Source organism: Gorilla gorilla, chromosome 20 (genome assembly GCF_029281585.2).
Source record: "Gorilla gorilla gorilla isolate KB3781 chromosome 20, NHGRI_mGorGor1-v2.1_pri, whole genome shotgun sequence".
Taxonomy (NCBI): domain Eukaryota; kingdom Metazoa; phylum Chordata; class Mammalia; order Primates; family Hominidae; genus Gorilla; species Gorilla gorilla.
This window is the reverse complement of record NC_073244.2, coordinates 18597197-18610079: the sequence shown is the minus strand read 5'-3', so window position 1 is coordinate 18610079 and position 12883 is coordinate 18597197. Positions and strand designations below refer to the sequence as shown.

The window sequence follows — 12883 nt, the reverse complement described above, 5'->3', positions numbered from 1 at the left end:
ATGTATGTTAAGATGTTATCCTGCCGGGCATGGTGGCTCACGCCTGTAATCCCAGCACTTTGGGAGGCTGAGGCGGGCGGATCACGAGGTCAGGTGATCGAGACCATCCTGGCGAACACGGTGAAACCCCGTCTCTACTAAAAATACAAACAATTAGCCGGGCGCGGTGGCGGGCACCTGTAGTCCCAGCTACTCGGGAGGCTGAGGCAGGAGAATGGCGTGAACCCAGGAGGCAGAGCTTGCAGTGAGCCGAGATAGCGCCACTGCACTCTGGCCTGGGTGAAAGAGCAAGACTCCCTCTCAAAAAAAAAAGATCTTATCCTTAGTTTATATAGGGAAAGCAAACATCTCTGGGCCTCTAACTTCCTGAGCTATTGTTTTAGGTCTATTACCTTCTTGTTTAACAAGTTACTTATTTGCTTCTCATGGCTTCACTAGGTGCCTAGAATTTCCTTTAAACGAACTCAGGATTTTTCTTTATTTCCATGCTTGGGGTCCACAGGCTGCTAATAAAAGGTGTCCCTACTGTCTTCATACCATAGCAATCTTCTTCCTGTTTCTTGTCATATAACCCCTAAAATTTTTTGAGTCTCAAAAGTGATAAGTGACATTTTGTATGCTAATGAGTTGACTGATGGCTTGGGCCTGCTGGATAGCCTCAGGATGGGAGCAGGTAGCAAAGGAACTAACCATGTGATTATAGGATTGGAACTTTCAGCTCCATTCCTTTGGACCTCCAGGGTGGGGAGATGGACTGAAGGTTAAGTTGATAATCAATGGGCAATAATGTAATCAGTCATGACTACATAATGATGACTCCATTCAACTTGAAAGGCCTGGGTTCGGGAGCTTCTGGGGAGCTGAACATGTGGAGGTTCCTGAAAGGTGTCACACCTAGAGTCATACGTCTCCTCCATCTGGCTGTTCACCTGGTATCTTTTGTAATATTCTTTGTAATAAGTGGGTAAACAAAATTGGGCACAGTGGCATGAGCCTGTAGTCCCAGCTACTTGAGAGGCTGAGGTGGGAGGATCGCTTGAGCCCAGGAGTTCAAGACCAGTCTGGGCAACAAGGCAAGACCCCGTCTCAGAAAAAAAAAAAAGGGGGTAAATTAAACTAATATGTTTCTCTGAGTTTTCTGAGCTGTTCTAGAAAATCGTACTAGTCAGGGTTCTCTAGAGGGAAAGACTAGTAGGATATCTGTATATATGAAAGGGAGTTTATTAGAATTGACTCACAGAATCACAAGGTAAAGTCCCACGATAGTCTATAAGTTGAGGAGCAAGGAAGGCAGTGGTGGATCAGTCTAAATCCCAAAACCTCAAAAGTTAGGGAAGCCGACAGTGTAGCCTTCGGTCTGTGGCCAAAGGCCCGAGAGACCCTGGCAAATCACTGGTGTACGTCTAAGAATCCCAAAGCTGAAGAATTTGAAGTCTGATGTTTGAGGGCAGGAAGCATCCAGCACAGGAGAAAGATGAAGACGAGAAGACTCAACAAGTCAGCTCCTTGCATTTTCTTCTGCCTGCTTTATTCTAGCCACGCTGGTAGCTGATTAGATGGTGCCCACCCAAACTGAGGGTGGGTCTGCCTCTCCCAGTCCACTGACTTAAATGTTAATCTCCTTTGGCAACACCCTCACAGACACACGCAGGGACAGTATTTTGCATCCTTCAATCACGTTGACACTCAATATTAAATATCACACTAATTAAACTCAAGGAAGGGGTTTTCGGAACCCCAGTGTTTAAGTTGGTCAGTCAGAAGTTCTAGAGGCCCTGGCTTGTGACTGGCATCTAAGATGAGGGACAGTCTTGTGGAACATTGTCCTTAATCTTTGGGATGTGATGCTATCTCCAGATACACAGTATTGGAATTGAATAGAATTTGAGGATATCTAGCTGGTGAATCCTCTGCAGAATTGCTTGCTGGGTGTGTATGGAAAAGCCTAACACTCAGAGAAATTGTGTTGATTTGTTTTTCTCTATATTCTCACAACATCCCAAGTTCATAGATTAGACTACTTAATATTGTGAAATTATCCAATTGTAAATCACTACTCAAAGTGATGCACAGATTCAATGCAATTCATAACAAATTCAATGGCATTTTTTTTGCAAAAATAGAAAAAAGAATCTGAAAATGTATATGAAACTTCCAAGAATCTCAAATCTCCAAAACAATCTTGAAAAACAAGAACAAAGCTAGAAGCCTCACAATTCCTATGTTCAAAACATAGTACCAGCCGGTCACAGTGTCTCACGCCTGTAATCCTAGCCCCTCGGGAGGCCATGGTGGGTGGATCACTTGAAGCCAGGATTTCGAGACCAGCCTGGCCAAGATAGAGAACCCCCGTCTCTACCAAAAATACAAAAATTAGCCGGGCGTGGTACTGCACGCCTGTAATCCCAGGTACTTGGGAAGCTGAGGCAGTACAATCGCTTGAACCTGGGAGGCAGAGGTTGCAGTGAGCCAAGATCGGGCCACTGCAGTCCAGCCTGGGTGACAGAGTGAGACTGTCTCAAAAAAACCAAACCAAAACAAAAAACATAGTACTAAGTGTGACCTTCTGGAAGGTCAAAGAATAAAAACCTCTGCTTATTATGAGTGTTTTGAGAAAGTCAGCCAAAGCTTTGGCAGAAAAATATCCAGGAAAGCTCCACCAGAGGGTCCTTCACCACCATGACAGTGCTCCTGCACATTCCTTTTGTTGAACAAGAACAATTTTGTGAGAGTTTTATTGTAAAATCATTAGGCACCCACTGTACCATCCTGATGTGGCTCCTCCTCCCCGCTCCAATTTTTTTTTTTTTTTTTGAGACGGAGTCTTGCTTGGTCGCCCAGGCTGGAGTGCAGTGGCGCGATCTCGGCTCACTGCAAGCTCCGCCTCCCGGGTTCACGCCATTCTCCTGCCTCAGCCTCCTGAGTAGCTGGGACTACAGGAGCCCGCCACCACCCCCGGCTAATTTTTTTTGTATTTTTAGTAGAGATGTGGTTTCACCATGTTAGCCAGGATGGTCTCGATCTCCTGACCTCATGATCCACCCGCCTCGGCCTCCCAAAGTGCTGGGATTACAGGCGTTAGCCACCGCGCCCAGCCTCCCAGCTCCAACTTTTTTTGGGAAGCAGGATCTCACTTTGTTGCCCAGGCTGGAGTGCAGTGGTAGGATCAGGGCTCACTGCAGCCTCAACCTCCCCAGGCTCAGGTGATCCTCCCACCTCAGCCTCCCCAGTAGCTGAGATTACAGGTATGTGCCACCTCACCTCGATAATTTTTTGTATTTTTTTGTGAAGACAGGATTTCAGCATGTTGGCTGGGCTAGTTTCAAATTCCTGGATTTAAGCAATCAGCCTCCCAAAGTGCTGGGATTACATGCTTGAGCCACCAAGCCCAGCTATTTCCTAATCTTAAAAAAAAATCTTTAAAAGGAACTCATTTTTGTTTGGTTAATAATGTAAAAAAGACTATTGACATGATTAAATTTCCATGACTCAGTTCTTTAAGGATAGACTAAATGGCTGGTCTTATCACTTGGAAAAGTGTCTTGATATTGGCCGGCACAGTAGCTCATGCCTATAATCCCAGCATTTTGGGATTGAGGCAGGAGGGTCTCTTGAGTCCAGGAGTTCGAGGCTGCAGTCAGCTATGATTGCACTACTGCACTCCAGGGTGAGAGAGTGAGACCCTGTCTCTAAAAAATGCAAAAAAAAAAAAAAAAAGCCTCCATAGGAATAGATGTTCAGCATCACAAGTCATAAGAGAAATGAAGATCAAAAGCACAAAGAGATAATTCTTCACGTTCGTCAAAATCACAGAAAATAACAAGTGCTGGTGAGGATCCATAGAATTTGGAATGCTTTTCATTGTTAGTGGGAATGTAAAATGGTGTAGCTATTATGGATAACAGGATTTAGGTTCTCTTAAACACCCACATACCCCTAGATAACGCAATTAATATTTGAATATATTTGTGTGTGTGTTTTTTTTCTTTTTTTGAGATGGAGTTTCACTCTTGTTGCCCAGGCTGGAGTGCAATGGCATGATCTCGGTTCACCACAACCTCTGCCTCCCAGGTTCAAGGGATTCTCCTGCTTCAGCCTCCTGAGTAGCTGGGATTATGGGCATGCGCCACTACACCCAGCTAATTTTATATTTTTAGTAGAGAGAAGTTTTCTCCATGGTGGTCAGGCTGGTCTCGAACTCCCGATCTCAGGTGATCCGCCCTCCTCGGCCTCCCAAAGTACTGGGATTACAGGCGTGAGCCACCATGCCCAGCTTATTTTAATCTCTTTGTAGGTATCGCTTCATCCATCTCGATTTTTATGCATGTTAATATAAATTACACAAGGCTGTACACTTCCCTCCTAATTCTTCATTGCTAACACCATCAACAACAGTTCAATACTTTTTTTTTTTTTTTTGAGACGGAGTCTCACTCTGTCGCCCAGGCTGGAGTGCAGTGGTGCAATCTCGGCTCACTGCCAGCTCTGCCTCCCGGGTTCACACCATTCTCCTGCCTCAGCCTCCCGAGTAGCTGGGACTTTAGGCGCCCGCCACCACGCCCAGCTAATTTTTTGTATTTTTTTTTTTAATGGTACATAGTTCTTTTCTATTTTTATTTATTTATTTATTTATTTTATTATTATTATGCTTTAAGTTTTAGGGTACATATGCACAATGTGCAGGGTAGTTACATATGTATACATGTGCCATGTTGGTGTGCTGCACCCATTAACTCGTCATTTAGCATTAAGTATATCTCCTAATGCTATCCCTCCCCCCTCCCCCTACTCCACAACAGTCCCCAGAGTGTGATGTTCCCCTTCCTGTGTCCATGTGTTCTCATTATTCAATTCCCACCTATGAGTGAGAATATGTGGTGTTTGGTTTTTTGTTCTTGCGATAGTTTACTGAGAATGATGATTTCCAATTTCATCCATGTCCCTACAAAGGACATGAACTCATCATTTTTTATGGCTGCATAGTATTCCATGGTGTATATGTGCCACATTTTCTTAATCCAGTCTATCATTGTTGGACATTTGGGTTGGTTCCAAGTCTTTGCTATTGTGAATAGTGCCGCAATAAACATACATGTGCATGTGTCTTTATAGCAGCATGATTTATAGTCAATTTTTTGTATTTTTAGTAGAGACGGGGTTTCACTGTGTTAGCCAGGATGGTCTCGATCTCCTGACCTTGTGATCCGCCCGCCTCTGCCTCCCAAAGTGCTGGGATTACAGGCGTGAGCCAGCGTGCCCGGCTTTTTTTTTTTTTTTTTTTTGAGACAGAATCTCACTCTGTTGCCTAGGCTGGAGTGCAGTGGCACAATCTCAGCTCACTGCAACCTCCACCTCCCAAGTTCAGGTGATTCTCCTGCCCCAGCCTCCTGGGCAGCCATGATTACAGGCGCCTGCCACCACGCCTGGTTAATTTTTGTATTTTTAATAGAGACAGGGTTTCACCATGTTGCCCAAGCTGCTCTTGAACTCCTGAGCTCAGGCAATCTGCCTACCTCAGCCTCCCAAAGTGCCAGGATTACAGGCATGTGCCACCGCGCCCGGCCTTTTTTTTTTTTTTTTTTGAGAGGGAGTCTTGCTCTATTGCCCAGGCTGGAGTGCATTGACATGATCTCGGCTCACTGCAACCTCCACCTTCTGGGTTCAAGTGACTCTCCTGCCTCAGCCTCCCAAATAGTTGTGATTACAGGCATGCACCACAATGCCCGGCTAATTTTCGTGTTTTTAGTAGAGATGGGGTTTCACCACATTGGCCAGGCTGGTCTCGAACTCCTGACCTCAAGTGATCCACAAGCTTCGGCCTCCCAGAGTGCTGGGATTATAGGCGGGAGACACCGCGCCTCACCAGGACTGGTATTTTTTTTTTTTTTAAAGACAGAGTTTCGCTGGGCGCGGTGGCTCACGCCTGTAATCCTAGCACTTTGGGAGTCTGAGGCAGGTGGATCACAAGGTCAAGAGATCGAGACCATCCTGGCCAACATGGTGAAACCCCATCTCTACTAAGAATACAAAAAAGTAGCTAGGCGTGGTGGCACACACTTGTAATCCCAGCTACTCAGGAGGCTGAGGCAGGAGAATCGCTTGAACCCAGGAGGCGGAGGTTGCAGAGAGCTGAGATCACGCCATTGCACTCCAGCCTGGCAACAGAGCGAGGTTCCTTTAAAAAAAAAAAAAAAAAAAAAAAAAAAAAGACGGAGTTTTGCTTTTGTTGCCCAGGCTGGAGTGCAATGGCTTGATCTCGGCTCACCGCAACCTCTGCCTCCCAGGCTCAAGCGATTCTCCTGCCTCAGCCTCCCAAGTAACTGAGATTACAGGCACGGGCCACCACACCCGGCTAACTTTTTTGTATTTTTAGTAGAGACGGGGTTTCATCATGTTGGCCAGGCTGGTCTTGAACTCCTGACCTCAGTTGATCCACCTGCCTTGGCCTCCCAGAGTACTGGGATTACAGGCGTGAGCCACCACATCCGGCCAAGACTGGTAATTTTAAATGGAAAAGTATATCACAATTTGGTTGAGTGTAGAAGTAGTGTCAGAATGTTTGAGAGAACATACATTACCACTTATTTGTATATTTATATTTTAGATTTGTAACAACTGGTAAGGACTTCTGAAGAGTTTTATTGATGGAGAGATTTTAAAGGATTAAAGAATAAAATACCGCATTTGTAAATGCCATGTAAAATGTTTAAGTTATTTCAGCACTCCCACCGGGTTAAGTGGGAACCACAAATGGTTCTGAGCAGGCTGGGCGTGGTGGCTCATGCCTGTAATCCCAGCACTTTGGGAGGCCGAGGCGGGTGGATCACTTGAGGTCAGGAGTTCGAGACCAGCCCGATCAACATGGTGAAACCCCGTCTCTATTAAAAATACAAAAACTAGCTGGGCATGGTGGCGCACATCGTAATCCCAGCTATTCGGGAGGCTGAGGCAGGAGAGTTACATGAACCTGGGAGGTGGAGGTTGCAGTAAGCCGAGATTGCACCATTGCACTCCAGTCTGGGCGACAGAGCAAGACTCCGTCCCTCAAAAAAAAAAAAATGTTCTGAGCAGAGGAAAGACTGATCTGATTTAGGTTTTGCGTAAATATCCTCTAGCTATGGGCTGCGGGGCGTGTGTCGCTGGGTGGGTGGGTTAGGTGGACAAAACTGGATCCTAGTGCCTATGCGCCCCTTTAAAACGAATAAAAAGACGTAGTTCTCAACCAGGGACGTCCTTGGTGATGCTCTGCTGGTCCTGCAGCCTGAGGGCTTTTTCCAGACGCTTTGACCTGTGCGCTTCTGCCCCCACGCGGCCAACGCCTGAACTGCAGCAACGTCCTGCAGACCCAGTTTCCTTTTTTGGTACCAGGCATATGCAGGGCGTGGACAGATCCTACAATGGAACCAGCCAGAGACTGCCCTAGAGAAACTCATATGCCGGGATTTGGATGTTTGTAGGATAACATGAGCAGCAGCTTTGCAGGACCACACATGTTCCAGGGAGATTCTCAGAGGAGGGATCTTTGGGCAGTGTCTCCAAGGACCAGTAAGAATATTTCAGGAAGACACAACAAGAAAAAACATTCTAGGCAAAGTGAAAACTGACATTGATACCCCGACCCCAACCCCTCTTAACTGCTACTTCCGACCTGGGTCGTGGAGCTACCATTCAAGCCCTATACCCAATACTCATCTTGAACTACTTAACTACTTATTTATGTATTTATTTATTATTATTATTTTGAGACGGAGCCTCACTCTGTCACCCAGGCTGGAGTGCAGTAGCGCGATCTCGGCTCACTGCAACCTTCACCTCCCGGGTTCATGTGATTCTCCTGCCTCAGCCTCCCGGGCAGCTGTGATTACAGGTACCTGCCACCATGCCTGGATAATTTTTTTTTCTTTTTCTGAGACAGAGTTTCACTCTTGTTGCCCAGGCTGGAGTGCAGTAGCATGATCTCGGCTCACTGCAACCTCCACTTCCCGGGTTGAAACAATTCTGCCTCAGCCTCCCGAGTAGCTGGGATTACAGACATGCACCACCACGCCTGGCTAATTTTTGTATTTTCAGTAGAGACAAGAGTTTCACCATGTTGGTCAGCCCGGTCTTGAACTCCTGACCTCGTGATCTGCCCGCCTCAGCCTCCCAAAGTGCTGGGATTACAGGCGTGAGCCACTGCGCCTGGCCCCACCTGGGTAATTTTTGTATTTTTAGTAGAGACAGGGTTTCACCATGTTGGCCAGGCTGGTCTTGAATTCCTGACCGCAGGTTATCCACCCACCTTGGCCTCCCAAAGTGCTGGGATTACAGGCATGAGCCACCAAGCCTGACCTACTTATTTCTTCTCACTCCCATCATCCCGATTTGCCACCACCCAGGTCTAGACACTCACCTGGGTACCTGTCAAAGTGTCCTCCTTGGTCTCCCAAACTTCAATTCCTAGTCATTCACCCCAGCACCAAAAGGACATTTTTCTCTCTCTTCCCTGCTCACACACCTCCCATGGCTCCCTAGTGCTCTCAAGTGCAAGTCCAAGCTCCTCAGCCTGGCACCTGAAGTCTTGAAGACCCAGTTCTGCCTGTCCCACTATATCATTAGCATGACCAACTAGAAAGACATTAATAAAAAGAATAGCACTACCTCTATTTATTGAGTGCCTACCTGGTGCTAAGACATGTGTCTTGCAGTTTCAAGGTGCATTCACAACAGCTTTATTATCTTCGTTTTACAGAAGGGGCTATTGAGGTTTAGAGAACTCAAGGGACTTGTTCAAGGTCCCCAGCCTAGGTATGAACTCAGTTCTTTCCAACTCCAAAGCTCAGGCCTAAACCCAACGCTCTGTCCCCTCCATGACAAACCTCTAGTGGGATGGGTTTAACTTTCTTGCCATTTCTGTCTTTTACTCTACTTGAGCCACTATAACAAAATACAATACGATTACAAGATAACAAAATACGATTCTTGACACCATGAAGTCCAAGGTCAAAATGACAGTAGATTCTGTTCTTGGTGAGGGCTTTCTTCCTGGCTCAAAGATGGCTACTTTCTGGTTGTGTCCTCAAGTTGGGAAGAGGGCATGGGGGTGACAGAGAGAAAGACAGAGAGAAAGAGAGGTCTCTGGTGTCTTTTCATTATTATTATTATTTATTAGTAGTAGTAGTATTTGAGACGGAGTCTCACCCTGTCGTCCAGGATGAAGTGCAGTGGTGCGATCTTGGCTCACTGCAACCTCTGCCTCCTGAGGTCAAGTGATTCTCCTGTCTCAGCCTCCGAAGTAGCTGGGATTACAGGTGCCCACCACCATGCCCGGCTAATTTTTGTATCTTTAGTAGAGATGGGGTTTCACCATTTTGGCCAGACTGGTCTCGAACTCCTGTTCTCAGGTGATCCGCCCACCTAGGCCTCCCAAAGTGCTGGGATTACAGGTGTGAACCACCACACTCAGCCTATTATTATTATTATTGAGACAGGGTCTTGCTTTGTCACGCAGGCTGGAGTGCTGTGGCACAATCATAGCTCACTGCAACCTCAAACTCTTGGGCTCAAAGGATCCTCCTGCCTCAGCTTCCCAAAGTGCTGGGATTACAGGTGTGAGCCACCACGCCCAGCCTGGTGTCTCTTCTTTTTTTTTTTTTTTGAGACAGAGTCTTACTCTGTGGCCCAGGCTGGAGTGCAGTGGCGCGATCTCGGCTTACTGCAAGCTCTGCCTCCTGGGTTCACGCCATTCTGCTGCCTCAGCCTCCCAAGTAGCTGGGACCACAGGTGCCCGCCACCATGCCCAGCTAATTTTTTGTAGTTTTAGTAGAGATGGGGTTTCACAGTGTTAGCCACAATGGTCTCTATCTCCTGACCTCATGATCCGCCCACCTCGGCCTCCCAAAGTGCTGGGATTACAGGCGTGAGCCACCTCGCCCGGCCCTGGTGTCTCTTCTTATAAAGGTAACTCATTCCATCATGCATGCCCCACCCTCATGACCTCACCAATTATCTCCCAGAGGCCCCATCTGCAAATACCAGCACACTGGAGAGTAGGGATTTATTATATTATTGGAGGTGGGAGACAGAAACATTTAGTCCCTTTAAACAGTGGAGTTTAATTCTCTTCCCTTTGAATGTGGAGTGGCAGTTTGTTGTTGTTGTTGTTTGTTTGTTTTTTTCAAGACAGGGTGTCACTCCCAGATAGTGCAGTGGCAAGATTATGGCTCACTGCAGCCTCAACCTCCCAGGCTCAAGTGATCCTCTCACCTCACTTTTTGAATTTTTGCAGTAGAGATGAGCTGAGATTCTGTGTAACCATTTAAGGGTTCCTGGCACTGCATCTCTTGTCCACTAGCTGAATCTTGACATGGAAAGTTTTAGCTAATGCCAAGTGGAGATGCAGAAAATGCTAAGTTGACTTAGGGGCTGTGCACAGGAACTAAAAGGCAGGAAAGTACTAAATATTGCCGAGAGTATCAACCCCAGGATGGACTTTACCTTCTAGGAGCTCTAAACCGGCACCACCCCCAGTGCTCACCTGGCTGACTCTATCCTCCATGTTCCATTTTGCACAGCAAGTGGCAGTGTCTCCACCACCTACGATGGTGATGCAGCCCCTAGAAGTGGCTTTTACCACCTCATCCATGAGGGCTTTGGTTCCCCGGGCAAAAGCTTCCCATTCAAAAACCCCTACAGAAGGCCGGGCGCGGTGGCTCACGCCTGTAATCCCAGCACTTTGGGAGGCCGAGGTGGGCAGATCATGAGGTCAGTAGTTCGAGACCAGCCTGGTCAACATGGTGAAACCCCAGTCTCTACTAAAAATACAAAAATTAGCCGGGCGTGGTGGCACGCACCAGTAGTCCCAGCTACTGGGGAGGCTGAGGCAGGAGAATCACTTGAATCAGGGAGGCGGAGGTTGCAGTGAGCCAAGACCGCGCCATTGCACTCCAGCCTGGGTGACAGAGTGAGACTCCATCTCAAAAAACAAACAAACAAAAAACCCCAAAAAACCCCACAGCACTATTCCACACAATCTGCTTAGCCTGAGTGACAGCCTCACCATACTTCTTGCTGCTTTCAGGGCCACAGTCCAAGCCCAGCCAGCCAGCAGGTATGCCAGAAGCCACAGTGGCTTGGCCAGTCTTGGTATTCTCATCAAACTTGCCAGCAGTGACAAAGTCAACAGGCCAGATAATCTTCACACCATTCTTCTCAGCTTTGGACATTAGGTCTTTGACAATCTTGGCTCCCTCTTCATCAAACAGAGAAGTGCCAATCTCCATGTTGCTGAGCACCTTAAGGAAGGTACAAGCCATTCCACTACCAATAATCATCTCATTGACTTTGCCCAGCATATTCTTGATCAGCTAGATCTTGTCTGCAACTTTAGTTCTGCCCAGGATGGCCAGGAAGGGTCGCTCTGGGCTCTCCAAGGCCTCGGCAAAGTAGTTCAGCTCTTTCTTCATCAAAAAACCACCAGCCTTCTGTGGCAGATTGACTTCTGCCATGGAGCTGTGGGCTCTGTGAGCAGTGCCAAAAGCATCATTGACGTAGACATCCCCTAGCTTGGGAAGTGAAGCTTGGAAAGCTTCTAATTTGGCTGGATCAGCGTTAGCCTTGTTCCCAGAAGCATCTTTTCCCTTCCCTCTTCCTCCACATGAAAGCGGAGGTTCTCCCGCAGGATGACAGACCCAGCAGCTGGGTTGGTACAGGCTTTCTCCACTTCTGGGCCTACACAGTCCTTCAAGAACAGAACATCCTTGCCCAGCAGAGATTTGAGTTCTACAGCAACTGGCTCTGAGGAGTACTTGTCAGGCATAGGGACACCATCAGGCCAGCCTAGGTGGCTTATAAGGACTACTGACTTGGATCCATTGTCCAAGCAGAATTTGATGCTTGGGACAGCAGCCTTAATCCTCCAGTTGTTTGTTATCTGGTTGTTCTTCATAGGAAAATTGAAGTTGACTCTCATAACGACCGGCTTCCCTTTCACGTCCAGCTTGTCCAGCATCAGCTTGTTAGAAAGCGACATTTTGGAAATACAGCTGGGGAGACAGCTTGGTAATTCAGACAGCGAGGGAGCCGGCTACCGACGTGTGCTCGGGAGGTTTGCAGAATCCAGTGGTGTACTTTTTTTTTTTTGGAGATGGATTCTCGCTCTCTTGCCCAGGCTGGAGTGCAAGGGTGCGATCTCCGCTCACTGCAAGCTCTGCCTCCTGGGTTCACGCCAGTCTCCTGCCTCAGCCTCCCGAGTAGCTGGGACTACAGGCTCCCGCCACCACACCCGGCAAATTTTTTGTATTTTTAGTAGAGACGGGGTTTCACCATGTTAGCCAGGATGGTCTCCATCTCCTGACCTCCTGATCCACCCACCTTGGCCTCCCAAAGTGCTGGGATTACAGGCGTGAGCCACCGCACCTGGCCAGTGGTGTACTTTTTAACAAAAATTTATTTTGAGGTCATTGCATATTCACATGTAGGAAATTATACAGCCATTTTCTCTCAATGGTAACATGTTGCATAGCTGTAGTACAATGTCCTAATCAGGAAATTTCATCTCACCCACCTCCGTCAACCCAATGAACAAGTACAGAGAGTACACTGTTCACAGAGGTGGTTCAACAATTCTACTTCCAAAGAGTATTTCCCACCAGTTTTTTTTCTTTTTTCTTTTCTTTTTTATTTTTTGAGACAGAATCTCACTCTGTCACCCAGGTTGGAGTGCAGTGGCACGATCTCAGCTCACTGCAGTCTCTGCCTCCTGGGTTCAAGCAGTTCTCGTGCCTTAGCCTCCTGAGTAGCTGAGGGATTACAGGCACTCACCACCAAGCCTAGCTACTTTTTGTGTTTTTAGTAGAGACAGGGTTTCGCCATGTTGGCCAGGCTGTTCTGGAACTCCTGACCT

The 12883-nt window shown here is 47.3% G+C and overlaps 1 pseudogene; it reads right to left on the bottom strand.

Moving 5' to 3' along the window:
* Positions 1 to 10284: 10284 nt before the first annotated feature.
* On the bottom strand, positions 10285 to 12049 carry LOC101135048 (phosphoglycerate kinase 1-like; annotated as a pseudogene).
* Positions 12050 to 12883: the final 834 nt, after the last annotated feature.